The sequence below is a fragment of the Hippocampus bargibanti genome, linkage group LG05, assembly GCF_051943395.1.
Source record: "Hippocampus bargibanti isolate YZ-2025 linkage group LG05, ASM5194339v1, whole genome shotgun sequence".
Classification (NCBI taxonomy): domain Eukaryota; kingdom Metazoa; phylum Chordata; class Actinopteri; order Syngnathiformes; family Syngnathidae; genus Hippocampus; species Hippocampus bargibanti.
In genome coordinates, this window is record NC_142738.1 from 13,284,899 (window position 1) to 13,303,044 (window position 18,146).

Consider the following 18,146-nt stretch of genomic DNA (forward strand, 5'->3'; position numbering starts at 1 on the left):
TCCAGTCCTTGCCAATGTTTTCATGATGAATTGAATGGAAATATCATCAATCCCTATCCAGTCCTCAAATTTGTGTAAGACTGATTTTAATCAGGAAAGATAGTAATGTAATTTTAGTAATTTTTTAGAAAGTAATGTAAATTTAGTACATTTGTGTAAACTCTCAGTCGTACAGGAGTGGGCCATCGATGAAAAGGTTTCTTCAGCCGTCATCTGTACTTCTTTGAAGGTGTCGGATGTTTCGCTTCTCATTCAAAAGGCACTAAGATCTAAGATCGTTACCACGTAGGCTTAGTCATGCTGATTAGGTGATACCAGGGCGAATGGGGCAATCGGGGCCAGTCATAGACAATAATCAGTCAGCACAAAAGAAGTCATCAGATTGGCTTCAAGGAATAGTCTTCTGCTCCCCCAACCTTAGAGCATGGACCTATCACAGCAGTGGTCATTGTAGTTAGCTGACAAAGCCTCTTGGATGAGAAGCAAAACATCCGACACCGTCAGAGAAGTCCAGATGACGGGTGAAGAAAACTTTTCATCTGGGTTAATTGTAATCTTCTGTCTGGCAACAACCCCGAAAAGATAAATAGAACGTAATGGAAAAAATACAGTTAGCACCATTTTTCGCCACAATTTGATGGCCATTTCACTGCTCCGAATATTATGTGGGCCTTGGCTAACAAGGGTACGAATCTACTACTGGTACAAAAACAAACCCTTTAAACAAAACGAAACCTCAACATAAGCTGCAATTACATAAATATTTTAAATAAAACGACTTACACACACACACGCACACACAAATGTGTAGTATAACAGAATACAGGCACCAGAGGCCAAGATGAAGCAAAAACCAACAATGTCTCTTTCCTTGATTTCTTTTCTTCCCTTCACTAAGTTCATTTCAATTTGGGCTGTAATTGTTTACGAGCGACCATTTCATTTTCCATTATTGTTTTTATTTCTCCTCGTGATTAATTTCACCTCTCAAGGAATAATTATGAGAGGATTGATTTGATTATGCCTTTGTTCTAGCCCCTGTCGGCTCCATTGACTGAGGGAAATGCCATTTCGCCATTTGCGGCGGATATATTTAATGATCACAATCAATGTTAAAGCTCTCTCTAGACTCGACTAACTCAATAAATATCTGCCAGGAGGAAATTTACCATCTAACTACAGCCGGCAATAAAGTCCCTGCCTTTCCTCCTCCTCCCTCAACCGCCCACTCTGCCCGCTTTCCATCTCTTCTGTGGTGAGGGCCACATTGTGATTAAAACTGCGGATACATTTTCATTAAGTGATGCTGCATAGTTCAGTCAGTCTTTGTTGCTCTCATCAGCTGCTCGTGAACTGTGGTGCCGAGTATCTATCTATCTATCTATCTATCTATCTATCTATCTATCTATCTATCTATCTATCTATCTATCTATCTATCTATCTATCTATCTATCTATCTATCTATCTATCTGTCTGTCTGTCTGTCTGTCTGTCTGTCTGTCTGTCTGTCTGTCTGTCTGTCCGTCCGTCCGTCCGCCCGTCCGTCCGTCCGTCTGTGTCTGTCCGTACCTCCGTCCGTCCGCCCGTTAGTTAGTTAGTTAGTTAGTTAGTTAGTTAGTTAGTTAGTTAGTTAGTTTAATTAGTTAGTTAGTTAGTTGGTCGGTCGGTCGGTCGGTGAGTGAGTGAGTGAGTGAGTGAGTGAGTGAGTGAGTGAGTGAGTGAGTGAGTTAGTTAGTTAGTTAGTTAGTTTTGGGTATGGTACCCAAATGATGGATATATTCAGTGATATAGTAGCACCCTCCTAAGTCAAAGTACCACTCTACCAAATCACCAAATCAATGAATTTATGTATTTATTTTTTTTTTTTATGTCATAGTTCATAGTTCATAGTTCAGTCTTTAACTTTAGGGGTGAATTTACATCAGTAAAAGCGTAAAAAAGTGTCATTAATAACCCCTCTCAGGAACAGTGGTAACTACAGTAGTCAACTTATGATGTTGCGAAGTTACCAACACTCCCGTAAGGATAAAGCATTTTGAAAATGGATGGATGGATTTTTGACAATAAGAATGATGTGTATAACTTTGGAGGGTGTTTCCTCTTATGCACAAAGGCTGCGAGAGAAACAGTGAACGTATTTGATGATTTGTAGCAGCAGTGGGGAGAATAAAAAAGATGTATTTCCTGCCCTTGTATTATATTCTAGTGTTTGTGATATTAAAGGCACCACTACTGCCTAATGGTTGTTGTTATCATTTCTCTTTCCTGTTTCTGTATGACCACCACTGTTTCAGAGCTAAACAGCACAGTAGGGTGCCAACACCCTGCTGCGGCGTGTGCAATTTTAAGACTCTTGCTCAAATGACACTAAAACGGATCGCTGTTTGTCACACTGCCAACCCCTTTTTCGCACATATAGTTAATTTGTTTATGTTCTCCTCGGACTGTGTGACGCCGCTATTGAGTGTTTTAAATACAGTTACGATTCAGCGGATGTGTTCTTATCCTCCTTCTATTGCGTTTGGAATAATTTGGAACCTAAACCACTTGAATTTGGGTGAGTGGCTGGGTACACCCAAGATGGGTTATCAGCCAGTTGCTGAAGTCTGATGCAAAGTTTGGGTATTATTAGATAAAGTGATGAATCCACATCACGGACCTGACATATGCTCAGCATGAATTGTTAATTTATGCCAAACAATAGGTTTAGTTGCAAACAGAAGGACAGAAACTCCTCTGCACATGCGGATGAATTGCAGGCTTTGTGTGAATACTCTCTAACACAGATGTCCCCAACCCCCGAGCCGCGGACCAGTACCGGTCGTGGGTGATTTGCCGGGCCGCGCAGAAAGAATAAATAATTTGCATAAAATGAAAAATGAAAATTTACCAGATTACATCCGACTATGCTGGTAACTTGTGGTATAACATCCTCCTCCAATTTATACATTTATTATTTCTCAGAAAAGTCACTTTATATCAGTTTGATGTGAAGCAGGCTGAGATAAAACAAAAGCTATTGCACAGTTTCGGGGGAAACGCTAGTATGTATAATTAATAACAAGGAGCAAATAATAAGACCATCAATAACAATGCTAATAAGAAGAATAATAATGATCATAATAAAAATAATTATTATTTGAATTATTAGTGTTTGTTTGAATAAAATGATGTTTACTTCTTTCACTTTCGTCTTTCAACATAACTCCTTAATTCCAAGTCCAAATACATATTGTTATTTATGTGTAGAAAATTAATGTATTGTGAAAGTCCAAATCTTCTCTAGTGTTTTTGTTTTAGAGGTCTTGTTTTTTTTGGCAACCCACAGGGCTCCATTTTGGATTGCAACGTATTCTCCCAAAAACTACTTCAGGACTCCATGGATTGGTCACTTAACTAGAACATGGATATAGAGATACCAACATAGATGTGTAATCTTGTAACTCGATCCATCAATCCATTTTCCATACCGCTTATTCCTCATTACGGTTGCGGGGGTTGCTGGAGCCTATCCCAGCCGTCTTCGGGCAGTCGGCGGTGGACACCCTGAATTGGTTGCCAGCCAATCGCAGTAACTAGATCCATCTAATTCTATTTTGTGCTTCCACTTGACGAAGTAAAATTGAGCACATTTAATCAGAACATTTTGTATATAAATATGCAATAGGCACGTGAGTTTTAAATTCCATTTACAATTTGCGATTTGCCAATCTTCCCAATGTCCACAGTTGTTATTCGATATAAATGTGTGTATAATCTTGACTAAAACCACATCACTGTATTGTTGGCTCCGCAGCTGTGAGTCATTCAGTAAATTGTTATTCTTTTTTTTTTAAGAATGTTACTTTGAGATTATTGATAATTATAAAATCGATAATTATTAAGTGTCAAAAATATGATAAGACTTCTTAATCATCTGCGGGAACTCAGAACGGGTTTTGATAAAAGTATTGAAAAGCACATCATTTCATCACAAAACCACAAAACTCTTCACTTCTACAATCCAAATCTTCAATTATTCCCCCTTGCTAGTCTTCCCACATCATCCATAACTTGCAGGTGTTTGTATTCATGTATTCGAAGTATGGAAGCCACCACTCCATCGAGGAAATCTTCAAATTCCCCGTCGTGTCCTCGCCGCGAGACAGTATGACCTTGTAAACCCTGAGTTATTTTCTCCGACAACTGTGTACGACTGGGAAGAAATGTGAGAAGGGGAAACGATGGGATGGGGTAGTAAGAGATGAGGTGATGGGATAGGAGAGGCTTGTAGATAGGGGGCGGTGGGGTGTTAGTCGAGTAAAAGAGCTCCTGCCTGTCATACATTTCAAACGCTAAGAAAAATGAGCACTTGGGCTGAAATACAATTATTAGCCTCTGTCCACAGATTCATCACAACATAGAGTCGGAGGTATAAAAGGTGCAGGTGGGGGTGGAGCGATAAGCTTGTGGAGTGGCAAAGGGAAACAATGAGAAAGTGAGGAAATTGGCCCAAGTCCGTGAGCGAGTTGCTAAGGTGCGCAGAGAAACACAAGGGATGATGAAAAGGGGGCGGAAGAGGTGGAGTTTTGGGAGTGTAGAATGGAAGTGGGGAGGTGGAGATAAATAAAAGGTGAGTGAGTAAATGAGAAAGAGCGAGACCGAGGTAAAAGAGAGAGAATGAAATAAGAGGATTTGTCAGGCCACTGCTCGGTGCCAGTAATAAAGTCTGATAATCTGAGGAGGCCCCAATGCTTGGCTGCTCACACGCCGACTCGCTTCATGTCCCACTTTACTACCGGGCCACGCCAAGGTCACAAACACGAGCACACGCACGCACACACACACACACACACACACACACACACACACACACACACTACACACACACTATATATATATATATATATATATATATATATATATATATATATATATATATATATATATATATATATATATATATATATATACAGTAAAGTCTTGTTATATCGATATCGGATATATCGATAGTCCCGATTATATCGATACTATTTCTATTCACGCACGGAGAAAATTACATGCAAACAGGGTCGGATATATCGATAGTCCCGGTTATATCGATATTTTTTCGGACTCCCTTGAATATCGATATAACGAGACTTTACTGTATATATATATATATATATATATATATATATATATATATACACCTCTTCAAAATTGACCTTTTTCTTCAGACATGTGGAAACTGATATTATTCCCATTCTCCAAGGTCTAAATTAGCTAAATATACCAATTATTGTGATCTTGGACCTTGGCTATGCCTGCCTCAAGATCCATGTAATTTTATTGTTGGCGTTTTTCAAAAACACTGGATGAACAAGTTCCTGGCCTTATTCTATACCAGCCACTGGGTGGCCACCACATCTGCAGCTGATGCACCTATCCATGACCTCCAGCTTATGAAGAACAGGCTGCAATACAAGCAGTATGACTATGAACTGGCAACCTCTGTTGAACAACCTCCGCTGGTATCTGACCCAGCAACTAGTGCCATTCACCTTGTACATGTCACATGTCAGCATGACCAAGTCTGCAAAAGAGAAGCTCGCAGTCAAGCTGTCAGAAACAGAGAAACCTGAGAGTTACAGGAAAGGCAAGCCAGTGTTTCCTGTCATCAAGGCAGCTACAGTTCTCACAGACCTGGTAGGGCCAGAGTCTCACTTTCTGTTTGATGCTGTTCGAGTGAAATGTGACTGGCTCACTACTCCTGCTGACACCTGGGAAGACATTGACAGCTACATGAATGCACCTAAGTTTGTGAGGTCAGTGAAAGTGACCAATGATGTGGCTGAGAGAGGTGTGAAACTAATGAGTGACTTTGCAACTCAGATCACAACTGACCCAGAGCAAAGAAGCTGCTTACTACAAGTTATGGAGTACCACAGGAAAAAAAATGACAGTTTCAAAAAAGCCACATTGAAGAAGTGATAATACATGTATTAGTAACATCCTATCTGACAGTTTCTTATGCATTATATATATATATATATATATATATATATATATATATATATATATATATATATATATATATATATATATATATATATATATATATATATATATATATATATTTATATATATATATATATATATATATATATATATATATATATATATCAGTGCAGTGCTATCATACTACCAAACTGATTTTTTGTAGTGTCCCAGCTGTTTGTGCATTAAAATTAGCTACAATTTACACATGTGTTCATGTGTTTTATTGTGCTTACCACCATATTCAAGAAAATTTTATTAGCCTTCATTTGGTACCACTTTCAATGCTGTAGCATCAACCTCTGGAAAGCTACAATGAAAATAAGGACATAATACCCTAAATTTTGCAGCGTTTTTGAAAAACGTCAACAATAAAATTACATGGCTCTTGAGGCAGGCATAGCATCCAAGATCACAATAACTGGTATATTTAGCTAATTTAGACCTTGGAAAATGGGAATAATATCAGTTTCCATATGTTCTTATCTATCTATCTATCTATCTATCTATCTATCTATCTATCTATCTATCTATCTATCTATCTATCTATCTCTCTCTCTCGATATATATATATATATATATATATATATATATATATATATATATATATATATATATATATATATATATATATATATATATATACAATGTGCCCCCCACCACCACCCCAAAAACAACCCCACAGCCGATTATCCTCGTTATCCTCTTTTGAAAGCACTCCCTTCACTTTTACAAACATGGCCGCCCACAGCTATGTTGATTTTGGGCACTCATCCCCCCCCTTCTTAACTGACTTGGGCCGCACTAATCAATAACTATCAAAACCGTTAAGTGAATACATCTGTCACACGCAGATAATAGATCGGCGGGGATGTAACGCGCCTGGTTAAGACCGCCACAGGCTGAAAGGAGATATGCACTTCTGTTTACGCGCTGTGTGTGTGTGTATGTGTGTGAGACAAAATGAGTCAGTGTCCCACAGAGTACAGATCAGATTAATTTCTTCAACTTTTGAGATACATTTCAAAATTACAAACTAAGACACAAACTAAGCAAAATAATACACCGAGTGATGCACTGTTTGTTCGTAGAAAGTGGCCAAAACATTATGTATGCCTGACCATGCCAATGACACCCCCCCCAAAAAAAAAAAAAAATCCCAATGAACAAATTAGATTCTAATTGCATTGTGCATATTTGAAGATCGTGTTACAAAATACGTATGTGTAAAGATCAGAACTATTTAGTATTCAGGCATGGAGGGAAATAATTAAAATGTTTTGTACCATTTTAATTGTCCAGATTTTTTTTTATTTGGGTGGGGGGTGGCTAAAAAGAAACGTTTGTTTGCATGAAGGATGAGTATATACTCACTTATACTACTCACCTTTGCTCATATGAACAGTTATTTGTCCTTGACACCTCCTACGACTACACTTCAAACAGTCCAATGGCGTGGACACATTAGAGTGCCTCATTGTCCATATTCTATAAATGGTATATTATTTGATTGACAGTTGACTGGGGTGTGGTTTTCACGCATTCACTTAACAAATCCACATCATTGACAAGCAGAGAGAACGACTTATTTTTTAAAAATTTTGAAGACTACAGTACTATTGTGAACACTGTTTTATAAAAATAAGATGAATAAATATAAATTAATGAGACATAGGTGCATAAACTCAGCCAGATGGACCCAATTCCAACCCAAAGCATTGGTTCCTTTTACTTCCGGTTCGCGCTTTTGTTGTACACCTGGCCGCAGAACTTATGATTTATACTCACGGGTTGATTTAGGTGTCATTCGCAAACGGCACAATAACCTCCACGCACATAATCGCCTCATTGAGAAACACTGCGACCACTCGCATTACTACTCTGTGTGTGATCACAGTCTCTCTGTTTCACCCCCACCCCCTCTGGCCCCACAATGCACTAAATGGGCTTGCTGGCGGCCGACCAGACCTGCCTTGTAAATAAACCCGATCTTGTTGGATTGGAATAAATTAAGATCATGTATGCAAACCCGGAAAACTCAGAGCAATATCTCAACCGATGTCAGCAAAAAAAGAGTTGGGGGCTGTGGGGGGACAAGGGAGATGGAGGAAGGTGGTAGCGAGCTAACAGGTGGAGATTTATATTGCCACCTCATCGCTCATTCAACAATCTTTTTTCCTCTTCAATCTCCAAATGCACCACTCCCACCCGCGCAAAGCATTATGAGGAGGGGAGGCGTAAAAGGAGAAGTAAAAAGCCTGATTTTTTGCTCCTCTTAATAAAATGAGCGAATCATGCATTGAACTGAAGCATGAAAGGATGCACCATTTCTTCAATTCATTACATTCTTTTTAATTACCATATTTTCCGGTGTATAAGGCACACCCAAAAGCCTGGTCCCTGCGCCTTATATGCCTTACATGTGAAGTAATATTGAGCCACAACAGGACTCACAACTGCTGTCAGCAGCCATGACTCCATTTCCCCCTGTAGAAAATGTCGTGCGCAGTGCATGTTGGGATATATTGTATAAAACGTAACCCAAGCCTCTACTGTAGTGCCTTATAATGTGGTCTTCTTTATATATGGAAAACATTTTAAAACATGTCATTCATTGAAGGTGCGCCTTATAGTCCGTTGCGCCTTATAGTCCGTTGCGCCTTATACACCGGAAAAAGTTTGGAAATATACCATTCAAAGGGGGCGGATACAACCAAAACTGATTGATTGGGGTATTATCACCTGTACAACAATAACAACACTGTGGGTCATCTGGCGGTTGTTGTGCAAGGACAGACATGTGCCAATGTGTGTGTGTGTGTGTGTGTGTGTGTGTGTGTGTGTGTGTGTGTGTGTGTGTGTGTGTGTGTGTGTGTGTGTGTGTGTGTGTGTGTGTGCGTTCACGTGTGTGCGTGTGCATGGGTGTGTGTGTGTTTGTATGTGACGAATGGAGAGGCAAGGAATCACTCGACAAAACAAACGCATACCTAGCAGATTAATTACGAGTGCCATGAATCACTGCGCAATTAATTAACTCGTCCTTCGTAATGAAATTCTGTGTGTGTGTTTGTGTGTGTGTGCTTGTCGTGCGTGCGTGTCAGCCCCTCCACCTCTCGCCCTGTACCTTTTTTAATTGCTCTCCTCTCTATTAAAATGCAGTCTGCTGTGACATCACTCAATCCTCTGTTAGCGCTCCAGCGTAGTAAACACACACACACACACACACCTACACACACACGCCTACACACACACTATTTTTTTTTACATGATTGACAGAACACAGAAAGTCGACAAAGGGTTCTAGAGGAAGTTCAGTTCACAAAGGATGTCATGACTTGATTTTTAAGTGTGCTTCTAGTAGCCTTGACAGGTTACTACAATTATTTTATTCAACAAAATAAATTATGTAGGCCTTAAGGAAATGAGACACTACATCAATATAACCGCTGTATTAAATATAGATGCATCTAGATCACCTGCGTTATATATTATGACACCACCACATTGCTGCTGTTGGTTAACTTTGATCGAAGCCATTTTGCAAATGGTCTTCAAATGTATGCTGTTGTCTTATGTACAGAATGCGTCATTAATTCTCGTTGTTTTATGCTTAGTTTGACAAGACAATTCAACTGAGAGCGGCAATAAACCGGCAGCAGTGTATTATAAACTCTTGATATGGTGATTTGTGGGTTTTCAAAATGAAACTTCACTGTATATGCAGTGCGTCCATTTTATATATGGGCGTCATTTTTTGAGTTGGACTCGGGGAAAAAAATCAGGTTTGCCAGCATACTCAAATTAATTGAGATGGACAATAAATAGCAAAAATGTGTTTGCCCCTATGATATGGAGTTATTCTGCATAAAATGTTGATTACTTGTGAGTAGTCAATATATATTATGAAATATCTTTAATTAAAAGTATAAAAATATATTTTAATATATATTCCCATTTTGCATGATTTCGAATTCAAGTGATGCATTAAAACTTTGTGCCCAAATACTTGTTGTTAGTATAGTCTGGATGCATAATGCAAATACTGAACAATATGAGAATATAGAAGTTGGTGGAAAAGGTTATATGTGGTATATTTCTTCTTTTCTGATCCAGTCATGCACATAAGATGCACACAACACAACAATAAAGTGGCAAGTACTAGTGTGGTCTTGTCTGCCTCTCCCCATTATTTCTTTTACCTCCCTCACAGCTCATCTGATTGGTGCCTAAATCACGCTGACATAAGCTTGACCGCAAGTTGGCCCACTCCTCCACACGCACGCACACACACCCACACACGCACACACACACACAGACACACATACACACACACACACACACACACACACACACACACACGCACCTTGATACACAAACACACACAGAGGAGGTGAAAGTGGTAGCATGTTCTTTGGTAATCATCATGAAGACTGTGGATCACACATCTCTCTTTTATCATTCTCCATCTTTCCCTGACATTTAAAAAGCCATTAACACCACAGAAATTCACCCCCGTGTACATTTCATAAGGGCTAGAAAGCCCCTAATCTCCCATTCCTTCCCGCAGCCTCCCCCCTTATCACACCTTGCTCTCTGCCATGTGCGAATGATCTGGTGAAAACAACTGGCCCAATTGACACAGACAGAGAGGTGAAGTATACCTTAATAAGCTCAGTGCTCATGTCCTTTTGTGGACCTATAACACAGGAGTCAAACTCAAGGCCCTTGTGCCTGATTCAGGTTTACGCATCATTTAATGTTGCCCATGAAAAAGCATAGAAGGACAAGTTCATTTTTTTCCACCACATGAATTTGTTCCTTTTAACCTTTTCAGCGACACTGGGACAAATATCATGTTATCAGATTACAAGGTTAAGGGGTTAATTTTATTTGTCTTCAATTTTCAAAATGTTCTTGCTTTGAGCAGCATTTTGGACAAATCCCTTTACATAATTTGAACAGTTAATGCACATGTGTATTTAGCTGTTACCAACCTGCTTTTCTGATTTCATTTCTATATTAGCGTTTTAATATCCATTGTACTTGTACTGAGATTCCATTTTTATTGTCATACATTTGATAATAAATAAATACTCGATTGACAATAGATGGTAGACAGACAGACAGACAGACAGGCAGGCAGGCAGGCAGGCAGGCAGGCAGGCAGACAGACAGACAGACAGACAGACAGACAGACAGACAGACAGACAGACAGACAGACAGACAGACAGACAGACAGATAGATAGATAGATAGATAGATAGATAGATAGATAGATAGATAGATAGATAGATAGATAGATAGATAGATAGATAGATAGATAGATAGATAGATAGATAGGCGGACGGACGGTTGGATGGGTGTAGGGGTGGTTGGTGGGAGGGATGATAATAATAAAATACATAGAGTTATTTGCCATGCTCTTCCTCATCAACATTCACTGTGTGTCTCGTATCGCCCTGATTGACAAATGGGACAGTAAATGGCGGCAGTCCGGCCGTAATCACGCGCTGATTGGGCCATTTATACACAGGCGTACTGTAAACACGAGCGGCATTACACTATTTACTGCTGAACACACTGTATTAATTTATGACCCATTATTGTAAAAGCCAATGTTAGCAATGTGAAGGAACTCTCATTGTATAATCTCCCGAGGCCTGACAGAGACTGGAAACACTGCTAATGAGATGTAATGTCCTCCCATGCAAACGCCTGACACCAGCGACTGCTGCCAATGACGTACGACCCAGCGCATTGTTAGGAGCATGCATCTGCTGCATAGTAGTGCATAGAGTTAATCGTTGGGTGAACCCTCCCCATTCTTGAGGCTCAGGGACTAGAAATAGAACATATTTATAACATCCTCTATGACTCATTTAAACCTGTTGAATTTGTCGTTGTGTGCAGAAGTATGGGGTAGCGACGTCAGCCCTGCCGGCAGCCTCGCAGGTGCTGGTCGTTATAATCAATGACACTTAAAAAGACACCTGGCACGATCATCCGGTGCCGATTCATTGTTTGTTTGCTGCTTGGTTGCAGCATGCATTGTGTACGTGTTTGTTTAACCTTGGCGGACTTTTACACTTGGTTTTCTTTTGCTGCTTTGTATTTTTTCCATTCAGATCATTTTGATGTTTTACATTTTGTTCCTGCTGACTTTATTTTAATACAATTTGTCAAACAACCTCCTGCTCCCTCCTGCCTACTTTTTGGGATCCGAACCCGCCATCACCACCTCGCAAAACCGTGACAGAATGAATCGGCCAACCTTCGGATCCCGCAGGTACATCGGACCCGTCTCATTTCCACCCTGTGCCTGGCAATGCTACGTCCACGTTAGCGAAAGCCTCGTCGCGTTTGAATCGCGTCACTCGACGAGCCGCAACGTCCACGTAAATGTCCGGCCGAGACCTCCTTCCAGGTGGCCGTCCAGGGTGACCCTGGGTGACTGGCATTGCACGCCCACGTCCAGCCACGCTGTCGTCGTGCATGACGAATTGAGTCTCATCCACGACGAGCCGTGCAACGTCCGAGTCAATGTCAGTCCGAGACCCCACTCACCGCTGGATCCCGGAGCGGCTCTGGACTGGTCTCGTTCCCCCGGAGCCGGGCAGTTCACGCCCACGTCGGCGTCCGGCCGAGACCTGGTCCCATACGGCCGTACGGGGTGCCATTCTGCGCCTGGCAGTTCGACGTCCACGCAGAGCCATGCGCCGTCGCGTGAACGTGCGAGAGGGATCGCACTCACGCCCACGACGATCCGTGCCGCGTCTTCGTCCACCCCAGGCCGAGTCCCGTTCCCATCAGGCCGCCGCCCGTCGTATGCTGGAGAGGCAGCGGTTGCCCTCTCCACCGACCGTTCCCTGGCGAGTGGACCTTTTGGGAGACTGTTGGGACTTCTGGAAGCAGCCCCTTGAAGGGGGGGTACTGTCATGATCTGGTTGGCGACCAACGGGGGGCGCTGTCGGCCCCGCCTGCACCTGCACAGGTGCTGGTCGTCCCGATCAAATTGGCGACCAGCGGGTAGCGACGTCAGCCCTGCCGGCAGCCTCGCAGGTGCTGGTCGTTATAATCAATGACACTTAAAAAGACACCTGGCACGATCATCCGGTGCCGATTCATTGTTTGTTTGCTGCTTGGTTGCAGCATGCATTGTGTACGTGTTTGTTTAACCTTGGCGGACTTTTACACTTGGTTTTCTTTTGCTACTTTGTATTTTTTCCATTCAGATCATTTTGATGTTTTACATTTTGTTACTGCTGACCTTTATTTTAATACAATTTGTCAAACAACCTCCTGCTCCCTCCTGCCTGCTTTTTGGGATCCGAACCCGCCATCACCACCTCGCAAACCGTGACAGAATGAATCGGCCAACCATCGGATCCCGCAGGTACATCGGACCCGTCTCATTTCCACCCTGTGCCTGGCAATGCTACGTCCACGTTAGCGCAAGCCTCGTCGAGTTTGAATTGCGTCACTCGACGAGCCGCAACGTCCACGTAAACGTCCGGCCGAGACCTCCTTCCAGGTGGCCGTCCAGGGTGACCCTGGGTGACTGGCATTGCACGCCCACGTCCAGCCACGCTGTCGTCGTGCATGACGGATTGAGTCTCATCCACGACGAGCCGTGCAACGTCCGCGTCAATGTCAGTCCGAGACCCCACTCACCGCTGGATCCCGGAGCGGCTCTGGACCCGTCTCGTTCCCCCGGAGCCGGGCAGTTCACGCCCACGTCGGCGTCCGGCCGAGACCTGGTCCCATACGGCCGTACGGGGTGCCATTCTGCGCCTGGCAGTTCGACGTCCACGCAGAGCCATGCGCCGTCGCGTGAACGTGCGAGAGGGATCGCACTCACGCCCACGACGATCCGTGCCGCGTCTTCGTCCACCCCAGGCCGAGTCCCGTTCCCATCAGGCTGCCGCCCGTCGTATGCTGGAGAGGCAGCGGTTGCCCTCTCCACCGACCGTTCCCTGGCGAGTGGACCTTTTGGGAGACTGTTGGGACTTCTGGAAGCAGCCCCTTGAAGGGGGGGTACTGTCATGATCTGGTTGGCGACCAACGGGGGGCACTGTCGGCCCCGCCTGCACCTGCACAGGTGCTGGTCGTCCCGATCAAATTGGCGACCAGCGGGTAGCGACGTCAGCCCTGCCGGCAGCCTCGCAGGTGCTGGTCGTTATAATCAATGACACTTAAAAAGACACCTGGCACGATCATCCGGTGCCGATTCATTGTTTGTTTGCTGCTTGGTTGCAGCATGCATTGTGTACGTGTTTGTTTAACCTTGGCGGACTTTTACACTTGGTTTTCTTTTGCTGCTTTGTATTTTTTCCATTCAGATCATTTTGATGTTTTACATTTTGTTCCTGCTGACTTTATTTTAATACAATTTGTCAAACAACCTCCTGCTCCCTCCTGCCTACTTTTTGGGATCCGAACCCGCCATCACCACCTCGCAAAACCGTGACAGAAGTATGCTTGCTTTATGCATACCGCATTAATTTTGCAAATATATTTTTTTATTTCTCCTCTTGGCAAAAAATGTAATTGGTCAATAATGTATTCTACTATTTCAACATATTCATAATTTTACTGATTCCTTGGATATAGTTTTGGAATTCTAAGTAAACCCACTTAGGTGGTTGCCGTACAATACATTGATGGACACAAAGTGAACTTCCGCTGCACAGCTTGCATAACAGCACTATGGAAAAACAACCCCCCTCCCATTCAAAAAAAAGTTGCACACAAGAGGTTGATAGACAAAATAATGCCAGAGCGGAGAAGCAGCGATAAACCCTCACACTTGGGAGCATCTTCACTCTTTGAGCTCATTATGTTCACCAGTGAAGATAAACACGGTTGCATATCAGCGTAGGCAGAAAGTCTAATAACAGAGATGCGGATTAATGCCAAACTTTCCACTGAGCGCGATTGCGGTGGAAAAATAAAGATATGTGAGTTAAAAACACCTTCAATCAGTTTGGCCCGCAGCATTAGAGGAACCGCACTAGTGCTTCTCGCCTCGTACGGTATCTCCATCATAGCAGATGAGTGAGAGAGTAAGACTCGCTTTGTTTGGATCATTTTCATCCTCTGACTCAACTACTCTGAATTATTTACCCACAATCCAAACAAAGTTTGCAAATGCAGGTGGGGAGGTGTGCAGGTTGACTTCTAAGATATTCAAATAAAAACTTGTTTTTAAATATACGCTTGATTCTTATACTCTAGTGACGCCTACTTGTGACAACCAAAAGTCAGTCCTCCCCCAAAGCTTGTCCTTGACATTCTGTCTCCCCATGCGCAAACATTGCATCTGTCCTCTACATTTCCTCCAGGCTCAAAGATTCAAGAAGAATCCTCAAAAACGCGTAATCCATAATCACCCACCCTGAATTCCCCCAAAAGTGCCTCACACTTCCGTAGAATAGCAATAGTGTGCATTGAAGTCTTTCATGCACAAATAAGGATAACCTAGCCCAGGATTTTTTGGAGTGTTTTTAGGCATGGAAAAAATAATGGCAGTGGATGTCAACACACATAAGGTTCCATCGTCATGCTCGATGTCCAACTGTGACATTAAGATAAATTAATACAAGTGAAAACAACATCTGAATAGCTCTTCATTGTAGTAACCAACCAACCCGGCACGACCTTTCAGTGTCGGGTTATTGTTTGTTTCACCCTGTTTGTTTGGACTTGTTGTGTTTTACTTATGGTTTTGTTTGCTACTTTGGACCTTTTTTGTTCTGATGACATTGTTGTTCGAGATTTTGTTCCTGACGACATTATTTAATTTGCCTCCCTCCTGCCTGCTTCTTTTGGGGTTCACCACCACCACCTCTCTTCACCCTGACAAACCGCTGTCCATAGAACGGGTTAGATTAGTTTAGATTATCTTTTATTAGTCTCACTGTGGAGATATTTACAATTCACAGCAGCAAAATGTCTGTGTCAGCTCTCAGTCGTACAGGAGTGGTCCATTGATGAAAATGTTTCTTCAGCCGTCATCTGTACTTCTTTGAAGGTGTCGGACGTTTCGCTTCTTATCCAAGATGCTTCTTCAGCGAACTAAAGTCTTACTGGTAGTATAGGCCCTATATATATCCTTACTGTCCAGAAATGGCGGTGCCGGACACTGCTATGATGCTATGAAACGAAGAAGAAAAAGCACTGATATAACCATAAATAGTGACATAAAAAAGCAGGTTTGCAATGGAGAGAAGCCCAAAGAGAAAGCGAGCAAGAAAAAGCGCGTGAGCGAGAGAAGACTGACAGACGGGAGGAGTTATGGAGTAAGAGAGGAGGAGAGTGCTTTCACACATGGGGACAGTCGCCTGATTTAAGGCTAAAAGACGTGAGACAAGCTCTGCTGAGAAAGGTGATCGACCCGAAGAGTGCCACTGAAAGGATTCGCGTCGGAACAGGCCTCCCTTGCTTTACTAGCCGGAAAGAGCGAGCGAGTAAGCAAACAGCACTTGGTCAGACAACAGTCAGCACCTGTTTATTTGTTGTTCAATTAAGGTCACAAATTTGGAGTTCTACTACTACATTTTGCCATAATGTGCTGTGCAGTAATGAAGTCAACTGTAAGAGAAATGTGAAAACGATGTGCAAAAATGTGTCCACACCAGTGCCAGGGTTTTTGTCATTGTCACTCAAATTCCAGGACCCACAGAATATTGAGATTTAGGACTACATAAACATTCAATGCAGCATGAGAAACTTTAGACTCTCTTCTTTCATCAGAAAAAAAGAGTTAATTCCTAAATTATATGGGTCTGGAGTTATAAGAGCTTGAAATAAAGGTAGCTGTCCAAAATACAATGCAATACATACTGTATTTATGTAGCACTTTAACAACAGCTGAAGCTGGAACAAAGCACAAACATGGAAAAGGGGAAATGCTGCCCCCTTGTGGAATGAAAAATAAACATTGCCATAGGTCTGACCAGCGCTTTATCAGCACCCTCGCAAGAAAAACCGAAACCTGAACATATTCGGGAATGGCGCTCCTCGTCATATTTTCAATTCCCGAATAGATTTGGGGATGGCAGTGAACAAGTTAAGAATGAGAAGAAGTGACAGAGAAGGCCCCAAACTAAGCTATACTGACAGTTGTTCATCACACAGCAATGTAGCAAGTAACTTGCACAGTTTAGGAACTTTGTTGCCATCTGAACGGTTGTGCTAACAAGTAGAAGAAGTTAAATCTGTGACTTCCTTAATAATGTTTTGAACATGCAACACGAACGGGTAGAGAATGTTGTCGCAACAAATAGATTGTTCCATCATACAAGATTGTATACAGTGAAACTCTTTTCCAACGAAACCTACACATGTGAAAATATCCTGCAGTGTGAACCAATCTTCATGCATCAAAGCCATACCCTGTTTTCTGCTTCCCCTTCCAACGAAAAGTCCACTTGTTGTGGAACACCAATTCACCCCATTAACCCCCAAGTGGGATAAATATGTTTTCCCTTCCAAGATGCAACAACATTGCCACGTTATATCAGTTTTAAAGGACAACTGACGCCTCCGGACAAGTTGTGTCCATAAATTGTAAAATCGCTTCAAATGACTTCTACTGAGCATATTTTACAAAGATTCCACCGCATACAGCTATATTTTACGTTTTAAGAGTTGTACTGAATGAATATTTAGTAAGTTTTGTTTTTGAGTTGGTGACGAGTCCTGACGTCACATCACGGAAGGAACCCCCCTGACCGAGAAAAGGACACACAATGCATTTGAGGTACTTTGTTTGGTCTGAAAACTCATGAATAACACGATGGTGAATTGTTGCATGTTGCACCAAGACAACTATTTCATATTCGCTGAGACAAATTCTAAGCAGACAAATCCGCACATTTCCAACGGAGCTTTGGCGCCATCTTCTGCATTTTCTGGGTGCTACATTTCTGTCCAGATGCCTCAAAATGACAGGGAATAATTTCTTTAATCGATTGCAAACATTTATGCTTTCCTCTTCAGAACTATTTGAATCATATTCATAACTGGATGAGTAACAAGAAAGCATCTTCTCCGAATCTGAAGCCATTGTTTTGATTATCGAGCAAGGCAAGACGTCTTGGCGTGACATCACGAACAAGGGGGTGGGAC

At 42.2% G+C, this 18,146-nt stretch overlaps 1 protein-coding gene across 1 annotated transcript in view; it reads right to left on the reverse strand.

Moving 5' to 3' along the window:
* mafb (MAF bZIP transcription factor b) overlaps positions 1–18,146 on the reverse strand; it is a 61,872-nt gene that overhangs the window by 1,859 nt on the left and 41,867 nt on the right. The gene's annotated exons all lie outside the window — the stretch shown is intronic.